Here is a 9,869-nt window from a genome sequence, read left to right as displayed (position 1 = left end):
GTTGCTCTTGGGGGGCTTCCCACTCTCCTAATGCTCTGGCACCCCCACTTCACTGCTCCCTCTGCCTGCTCTTCCCTGTCCCTGAGCCCTCTGGCCTCTGACCTCCTCCTGCCTTGATTTCCCCACCTTGCCCCATCTGTGTCCTTGGCCAGTCTTAGCACCCACTCCTTTGATATATTGAGCCCTCTTGGCCCCCAGTCTCTTGGCCACAGCCGACCACTGCCTGCCCTGGGTGGTCTGACCTCCAACTTTGCAGCTCCTGATCCACAGTGCTGAGTGAGAACTGCCGGAGAAAACCACAGGGCCCAGCAGATGGGGGCCCGGTGCACACGGCCTCCAGGCCCAGCTGGTTCTTCTCCCAGCTCACTCCCCCACCCTCCCCAGAGGCTCCCTCAAACCTTCAGCCTGTTCACCAGCCTCTTCCCCTCCTCCTCCCATGACTCAGCAGATGACTTCAGCTTCTTCTTGGAGAAGAAGTTTCCCAGGAACCTCCCTGCTGTCCACTCGAAAGTCTCCACCTGCCTTCCATCGCAACTCACCCCTCCTCCAGGGCTCAAGACCTCTCCCACAACGTCAATTCATCTACCTGCTCCTCCCACCCCACCCCCATCCTTCCAGCCTCTCTCTCTCTCTCCAGACTCTCCCGGAGGCTTTTAAACAACCCCCAGCCTTTTGCAGGCAAAGGAAACCCTCCCTTGGTCCTGAGCCACCAGCAATATCAGCTTCTCTCTCCTTCATCTGACCATTAAATGACGGATGAAGATAGTCATTTCTGTAACACAGTATTGTACATCAACTGTACTCTAGAATAAAATTAAAATTAAATTGAAAAAAAGAGCGACAACAGTCATTTCCAAATTCTGATTCACCACCTTACTAACCCCTGCCATTCTGAACCACTACAGCTCAGTTCCACTAAAATTGCACTTGCCGAGGTTGACAAAGATGCCCTAGCTCAGCAAAGGCCTGCTTCTGTGCCCTTCCAGTTTTCTGAAGGCACGTGGCACCATGACGAATGGATGGTCACATCTGGTGCTTCCTGGTGATCCCTCCAGGTCTCCTGAGCCTGTGTTCACTGGCCCACCCTGATCTCGGGTGGCCTTGACCTGCACTGGCTTGGAGCAGAGCTTGGGTTCCCAACCACAGATTGAAGCTGGGTCGCGATGGAGAAAGCACCAGACCCTAGCTACTAGACCAATGATCAGTGACAAGGGCCCTGGCTCTTCAGCTTTGCAGAAAAGAATTCCCATAAAAACGGAAAGTAGTGAAGCAAGTGAAGTATTTATTAAGAGGAAATGAGTACAGAACGTGTGGATAGATACGCACATGGGCAGACTCAGAGGGGACAGTTCTTGAATTGCGCCCTCATGGCAGTTAGAATTACTTTTGTGGGGTATTTTTTCTAGGTTTCCTTTGGCCACTCATTTTGATTTGCCTGGTTCACAGTCTACATTTGGCCCATCTCAGGATCCTCCCATGTGGGTGCATGCGTCTCTTAGCCAAGATGGATTTTACCGAAAAGGCGTCTGGGTAAGGAACATACCTTGACATGACTCCCCCTTGACCTCCATGGAGCCTTTTCTGCACACGTGTGGTTGGGGAGGTCTCCTGACTTTAAGAAAAGAAATCTGTGGCCTGGGCAGGGCCCAGCCTCCTCCCTTAGTTTCCTGCTGTTCTTGGAGTTTCGGTCCATGGGGAATGAACCTTCCATAGCTTTACTCTGGGGGGCGGGGGGCAGGGCCCATCTGCCTCCTGTCTCAACCCCATACCTCACTCCCTGCTCATTTATACTCTTCATTTTAAAAAATATATATTTAATTAATTTGGCTGCACCAGGTCTTACATTACAGCCTTTGGGATCTTTAGTGGCAGCATACTGGATCTAGTTCACTGACCAGGGATTGAACCCGGGCCCCCTTACATTGGAAGTGCAGAGTCTTAGCCATTGGACCACCAGGGAAGTCCCCCACTTATATTCTTTAAAGTCCCATGGGTCCACCACCCACTGCAAACTCAAATTTCTATGCCGGGACCCAATCTGGGCATCTCACCTCACAAACTGAACTTGTCCTCTTTCCCTTAACCATGCTCTGTCGAGGAGAATGGGACTCTCCCTGTCCACCCACTTGCCTAGGAGTCATGCTGGGCATCTCCTCCAGTCACCACTGCGGCCCTACCCCCACTCCCACCACCTCTCACAGTGGCTGTTATAGGAACCACCCCAGTGGTCTCCCTTCTTCTGGTCTCCCCATCTGGCCCACCCTCTACTCCAGCTTCCAGAGTGACCATTCTAAAATGCAATCCTGACTCCTCCTCTCCCTTGCTTGAAATCTCCCCTGGCTGAAAAATCCAAAGGGCAGAATCTAGTCCAGTCTGATCCAATCCAGTCTCAGATTCCCAACCTCAGGACTTTCTCGGGACTGGTTTTATTTATCCTCCCCTCCCTGATGCCCCCAAACCTAGGAAATCCCCAAAGTTTTCTTTGAAGGCTTCTGATTTGCACAGGGTGACTGGAGTTCAGATCATTTCAGCGAAGAGCAGAAAGTGTCAAGGTTTTCGTATTAACCCAAGTGGCTTGTTCTGTGCTAATGGATCATTAGTTTTGCGTTCCAGAATTAACAGAGATCCAGAGAGGATCAGTGATTTGTTTAAGGTTATTTAGCCCATCATTGGTTCAGCCAGTCTCCAGTGTTCTGTTTGCAGCCCCAGGTCCCTGAATCCAGCATGGACAGCCACTGTCTTGGGCAGGATGCCTGGAAACTGCTGTCCCTCCAGCTTATCCAGCAGGGCCTTGGCTTTGACTCATCCTCCTGGGGAATACACTCCTTCCCACTCTCATGAGAGAGCAGGTCATTCACTTCCTCTCTCAGGCTCCTCCTCCTACCCAGCTTTATCTGCATCCTCCCATGGGAGAGGTTAGAACTAAACCCAGCTATGTGTAGGGAGTCAGGCCTGCCTTCACCCCTCCAGTGAAGAACAGGAGACACAAGAACCTCCTTCATGACTCAGCCCTTCCATTTACTAGTTGTGTGACCTAGACAGGTTACTTAACCTCTCTGTGCCTTGGACCCCTCATCTATAGTGTGGAAGAATGGGGGTAAACGCATATGCGCTCCTTTGTTTTCTCACTTAGTGGCCTTTCCTTGCCATCTGAGTGTTAGAAACGAGGTGAGGACTTAGGGGGAGAGATTATAGACTCCGAGGCAGCCTCTGATATAGGCATGTGGCTCAGCCCAAGTTGGTGTGACTACCCTGCCTGGGGTTGGAGGCCCAATCTCCATTTGTCGTAAAGTGCTCTCAGGCCTCGTGTAACCCTCTGGGCACACATTTCTTTCTTCTCTCTCACTCTCTTTTTTTTCTAGTTGCAACATGTGGAATCTAGCTCCCTGGCCAGGGATCAAACCTGGGCCGCCTGCATTGGGAGTGCAGAGTCTTAACCACTGGACCACCAGGGAAGTCCCTGGGTACAGGTTTCTTGACTTGGACGAGGAGGGAGGTCAGGAGCTCAGTACCACATATCTTGGTCATCCATCTCTTTGGCCACCTCTCCATTCCCATTATGCACCAGACATTATAGATGGAGGAGGAAAAAAAAAAAAAAGGAATGTGCTAAAATCTACTCTTTGTTCCTGGAGAAATTTGTTCAGTGTGGAGACAAAAGGGCTTTACCTGTTCTAGCCTTAAATGTAAAAGGCTTTGGGGGAGAAAAAGGGCTGTCCTTTTTCTTATGACATCTGAAGGTAGAATGAGGAACACTAGGGAAAGGGACCTGGGAACCTGAGTGTTGTCCCACAGAGGAAGCGGGGCTTCAGGAAACTGCCTGTCACCAGAGGTTTGCTCGCAAGGGCTGCCCCACAGCAGGTGGGGTGCTATATAAGGGACTTCTCTATTGGATGAACAAAGGTCCTTCTGGCTGTCCCTTCTGGTTTACCAACCTGTCCAGGAAGTCAGGGAGGAAACCTGGTTGGTTCTGAAACCTAGAAGACAGGGCAAGCCCCATGCTCCTGAGTCATCTCGATCTGCTTCAGGCTCGCTGAGGAGATAGTGCCTTTTGCTCCCATCTGTCCTCAGGCTCAGAGCACGGAGTTGGTGCTGAGTGTCTGTGCCTACCTCCCGTCCCCTGGTGCAGCCTGGACTCCGGTCTGCCCGCTGCGTCAGCACCCGCGTTCCTATTACATGATCAAGTGGGGTTTGCAGTCTGGAAGCATTAGTGCTGGGCTGACTCGGCAGAGTGGCCAACTCAAGAAAATGCCAGTTTCGTACCTCTTCGGCCAGCTCTCTGAGGCCTCATGGCTATGCCACTTCCTCTTTGAGCAGCCCAGTCTGGCCTTCTTCAGGGTTCCCAGGGTCTTTCGAGGTCACTCTGGCAGACCATTGATGGTGGCAGAATCCCCCAGAGAACTTCAGGTTCCCAGACCCCACGGTTGGAGATTTTGATCCACTCTATTGGACCTGGGACTCTGGATTCTAGACAAGTTCCCCTTGTCTAGGTATTGGCAGAATGGCCATTCTGAAATGCAAATCAGACCCCATCTCTCCCTTGCTTGACATTTTCTCTGGCTGAAGAATCCGAAGGGCAGAAACTGATCCGTTCTGAGATTCCCAGCCTCAGGGCTTTCTCAGAACGGGTTTTATGTCTCCTCCCTTGGATGTTGGGGAACTGCGATGCACAGCCAGGTTGAGAATCACTGCTGGGCATTACCTCCAAGTGCCGGTCTCCTGGCCTTGCTTCTCTACTGGTCCCTCACCGCTGATTCTAGTCCCACCCTGTCCAGACTCGGCCCAGGCCATCACTGGACAGCTCCAGCTGATGGAGAAATTGCCTCTTGGAAATGAACGGAAACTGATGGGCTCTCTGCAGCTTGTTAGTCATTTAGTCGTGTCTGACTCTTTGCAACCCCATGGACTGTACACAGCCAGGCTCCTCTGTCCATGGGATTTCCCAGGCAAGAATACTGGAGTGGGTGTCCACTTCCTTCTCCAGGAGTCTTCGCCACCCAGGGATCGAACCTGGGTCTCCTGCATTGTAGGCAGATTCTTTACTGTCTGAGCCATTAGGGAAGCTTGGCATCTTCAAAAAAACAGAAAGCCCCTGCCTCATTCCCTGTGGTAGGTAGGTTGCCACCAGCCCCATCACTGTGGCTCCCCACTGAGTCATTTGCCCTTTGTTGGAGTCAAGCATCAAGACCTTGACTTCAGACCCCTCTACTGAGTCAAGAACACATTCAGAGGGCATAATGGAGAGTTCCCTTTGAGATTTGGGGGGTGTAATGGGAGGTCCATATTGGGGAAGCACTTGGCCCAAGTTCACACAGATGAGTTTGAGAAGATTCTATCCCAGGCTCCTCTGTCCTGGAAAGTCCATCTCTTGTGAATGGAGACAGACCACACAGCACATGGAACTTCCCTGACTAGGGATCCAGCTCGTGTCCCTTGCAGTGGAAGCACGTAATCTTAACCACTGGACTACCAGGGAAATCCAAAAAAGGCCTTTTTTTTTTTTTTTTTTTAAATGGTGATGAATATTCCCTTGGTGTGGTAATCTTTGAAGTGGGCCTCTTTAGGGGAATGCAAAACTTAAAACGGAAAGATGTATCAGACTTTTCAATCTCTCCCTCCTTTCAGCCCAATCAGTTTTAGGGGATCTGAGAGACCCTAGATTTAGGGAAGCTGGTTTGGTGAGCAGTGGTCAGACACACGGAACAGAGAATTTCTGTGGTTGTCAGCCCCATGTTAACAGGCTGTCTTTGAAATCCTCTGTCTGGCTCTTCTTCAAGACCGTCCTGTCTGGCTGTGGCCGTATCTTCTCCTGGATTTGTCTACAGTTCTGCCTTCCTGAGTTTTGGCCACAATTTGATCATGGTCATTTGTTTGGAGGCAAAACCTTTTAAGTCCTCTTCAAGGGGTAAGACCATCACCAGGTGATTCATTCTTGAAGCAGAGCCTTTTTCATTGAACAAAACTTCCCTGAGCACCTGCTCCATGCCAGGCTTGGAGTTCAGAGGTGACTCAGATGGATCTGTCTTTGAGAAATCCACTTGTAAAACCACAGAGAAAGACAAAGTCCCATGCCTATAAGTACAGTGACAAGGTCTAGAACCAGTTCTGGGAGCTGGAGGGAGCTCCTGGGGGAGTGGTCAGTTCAACATGCAGTGTCCGAGTCTAAAAGCTGAAGAGGTGGGATGGTATGGGGGGTAAGAGTTGAAGGAGTTGAGATCCACTGCTGGGCAACACCTTTGCGTGGCCAGCCTTCTGGCCCTGCTTCTCTGTTGGTCCCTCACCCCTGATTCCTGTCCCATCCTCCCATCCCTATCCCAGCCTTTGAAAAGACTCAAAGTTGGAAGGGGGCACTGCCTAGTCAGCAAATGCCTGTCAAGTGTCCTATGTGAGATGTAGCCAGGGAGGTGGGAAGGAACCTCGGGAGAAGCCTGTAAACTCCAGGCTAGAGAGCAGGGACTTTGATGCATATGCAACGGGAGTGGCACGCATGGCAAAGCCAAGGCGAGGGGAGGAGAAGATCAAAATGTTAGTCACTCAGTCATGTCCAACTCTTTTCCACCCCATGGACTGTAGCCTGCCAGGTTTCTCTGTCCACGGGATTTCCCAGGCAAGAGTTCTGGAGTGGGTTGTTTTTCCTTCTCCAGAGTATCTTCCTGACTCAGGGATTGAACCCAGGTATCCTGCATTGCAGGCAGATTCTTTACCATCTGAACCGCCAGGGAAGCCCAGGAGAAATGGGAAGCACATATAGAACCATCTTTCAGTTCTTATACTGGAGACACTGGGGAGACACTCAGGTAGGGTGATTGACAGGCTGGAGGACCTTAAGAAGAATCCATCCAATTCTGTTATTTTATAGATGTACACTCTGAGGCCCAGAGGTAAAGCGGCTTGTTCAAGGTCACCCGGCAGGATCAATAGCAAAGTCAAGGCTTCAACCGGTGGGTCCTGCCTCCCAGCACAGGCTTCCTCCGTTAGTGGCTCTCCTATCCTCAGGGAGGGAGGCGGCCCACTGAGATCTCCCTGTCGTCCTTTGCCTCTGAATCTGTCATGCGCCCTGCCCCTACTGCAGACCTGCCTGTTAGGGCAGCCACTGGGAAGTGTTCCCAGAGGACAGGGTGGGGAGCATCGCCGGTCTGCTTCGGAAGATGCTGCTGCTGCTGCTGCTGCTGCTGTTGCTGCCTCTGCACCAATCAGGGAGCTTTCTAGCCGCAGAAGGAAGCCAGGAGCCAGGGGATGGGGCTGCAGTGATTTACGACTGCCCAGAAACAGCAGGACACTAATGTCTCCGGCTGGCCTCTTTGTCCGCCAATTCAGCCCCCAGAGGCTGCCTCTAAAGGTCATATCCTCCAGCACTGGAGATGGAGCAAAGGGTTAGCCACAAAGGGCGCCTGCCCAGTGCCCCTGTCAAGTCAGTCCCCAGAGGGCAAGGCTCCTCCTTTCCCAAAGAGGAAGACTCTCAAGAGTTTGGGCAGGAAAGGGTGCCCTTACTGCCTGAAGTCCAGAAGATCTGCCTGGGTTTGAATTCAGGCTCTAGGGGTCGCTGATGTGTGGCCATTGGTTGGTCATACAGCTGAGATCTCTGTGTCTTGGCTTCCAAGTCTAAAAAAACAACCTGAGATGGGGACTTCCCTAGTGTCCAAAGGTTAAGACTCTGGGTTTCCTCTGCACAGGGTGCGGGTTTGATCCCTGGCTGAGGAACTAAGATCCCACACGCTGCACAGTCAGAAAATATTTAAAAGTAAAATAAAAAACAAAGATGACTCTGAGCCTCTCAATTCTGGCACTGAACCAGCTACCAGGTCTGCAGACAGATTCCCTGTTTCCACAGCTAAAGAATGTGAATAGCCTTCCATTTCAGACGAGGAACAGGCTGACTCTAATCTAGAACTCATCATGGCTGGGTGGAGCATTGAGTTTAATTTCTCACTTCAAAGGTGGGGAAATTAAGAGTCAGAGAGGACATAGGTCTTGCACATAGAGCTGGGGCCCAGGCAGAAGACAGAATGGCTAGTTCTCCACCTCCCTGCTCCAGGTTTCTTTCAGCAGTACCACACAGAGGGGAGGAGGAAACCAGAATACTAAGCCACTTGTTCTATGTCATGTCACCATGCCTTTAAAACAGTCCTCTAAACAGCTGGGGCCACTGGGCAGATGCAGCTGTAACCCTAGAGTCTTAAAAAGAATTGAAAGGGAAAGGAAGGCAGGGCCATCAGAGAGGGGTCCCAACATGGAGACTGCTGATGTCAATCCTGTTTCACTTTAGAACATCCTTTTCTTTGCATTAGCTTTACTTTTTCCCCAAACAGATTTGGCCTGGATTTTTCTTTTTTTTTTTTTTTCCCTTCCCATTGGACTGGTCAGGCAAAGAAGTGAGGTGAATAAAGGCAGCCTGAAATGTGCCAGAAAGTTCCCGAGGTTTAGCTTCTGGGTCCTGAATCACTGATCCATTTAATCCACCTGCGGACAAGCAAGGTTAGCTGTAAGGGTTCCTTCCTACAGACCTGGGATGCCCAGGCCAAAAAAGACTGAGGCCTGTCCTGCAGAGAGGAAGAGAAAGGAAGAGGAAGGACTTGGCAAACAGGCATGTAAGAGACAGAAGGAAGTGGGAGGGTTTATTCACCAGCAGGATTGCATTTTGCTGGGTGGTGTAGTAAGAGAGGCGGGACCAGATCCCATGTTGGAGGAGGGGTGAAGGAGCTATATCTAGACTCTTCTCACTCAGGCCATCTCCTCCACTCCTGCCAGATCAGTCTCCCTGAACACATGCATGCATTCATTCATTTCTTCATTTCACACATTCTACATATGGATGCTGTGCCAGGCACTGTGCTCAGCACTGAGGAAACAACGATGATGGAAACCAAATGCAAACCTAGTCCTTTCCTGCCCTGGTTCAAATCTCACAGGTATTCTATTTATTTGGGAAGAAAGACTTCGCTCCCTGGCTTGCCATTCAGGACTCCCCAAGTTCTGTCTCCTGACTCCATCCCCAGTCCCTACTACCCCGTCACTTCAGGCACCAAATGGCACTGGATTCTTTGTCTAACAATACACAGGTCAGGGAGGGATCTGCCTCTGAGTCCCTTGCTTGTCCCTTCTGCTTCAAATTCTACACATCTTTTTTTTTCTTTTTGCCTTTCATTTCAATTTAATTAATTTATTTTAAATCCTATACATCTTTAAGGGAGTGGGTTGGAAATGTTACCAGCTTTTCAGAACCTCTTCCTGGGAAGTCCTTGGGGGTCCAATGATTAGGACTCCATTCTCTTACTGCCCGGGGCTGGGGTTCAATCCCTGGTTGGGAAGCTGCCTAGGAGCAGGCCAAAAAAAAACACCAAACAACAAAAAACAAACCCTTTTTCTATCTAGCATGAAAGAATTAAAAAACAAAACAACACAACAGAACTTAACACATTCTGAATTCCTTGAGGGCAGGGTTCCATGCTCTCTTCCTCCAGTGGCTAGCATAGAGCCTGGACTATTCCTTCACAGAAATTCCCTCACTCTCAGTTCTCATACACAACACTTCCTGCCCACTAATTTTTGTTTGTTTATTTTAAACTAGTTATAATTTTCTAATATACTCTACGCATTGTCTTTATTTAGCCTATTTTCTTGGGCAGAATTTGTTGTTGTTCACTGCTGTACCTCATTGCTTAGAACAGCGCTTGGAACATAGTAGGTGCTTAACAGATAAGTACCGAATAAATAAAATGTGCACTCAAAACTTTGGGGTATGTGAGCTACATGGAATGTCAAAAAAGGGAAGCATGTAAGCAAGAATTAGTCAGCCTGACCCCAGCGTGTATATCCTATGCGGGGAGAGAAGTGTTGGTCAACCCCCAGACACAACCCAGTGGTAAGCA

At 50.1% G+C, this 9,869-nt stretch overlaps 1 non-coding gene across 1 annotated transcript; it reads right to left on the bottom strand.

Annotated features, from left to right (window-relative positions):
- Positions 1-3,382: 3,382 nt before the first annotated feature.
- On the bottom strand, positions 3,383-3,455 carry TRNAG-CCC (transfer RNA glycine (anticodon CCC)). The gene has a single exon. It is a non-coding gene; the product is annotated as a tRNA-Gly (tRNA).
- Between the last annotated feature and the right edge of the window lie 6,414 nt (positions 3,456-9,869).

The sequence above is a fragment of the Muntiacus reevesi genome, chromosome 2 (genome assembly GCF_963930625.1).
Source record: "Muntiacus reevesi chromosome 2, mMunRee1.1, whole genome shotgun sequence".
NCBI lineage: Eukaryota > Metazoa > Chordata > Mammalia > Artiodactyla > Cervidae > Muntiacus > Muntiacus reevesi.
This window is presented reverse-complemented; position numbering and strand designations above follow the sequence as displayed.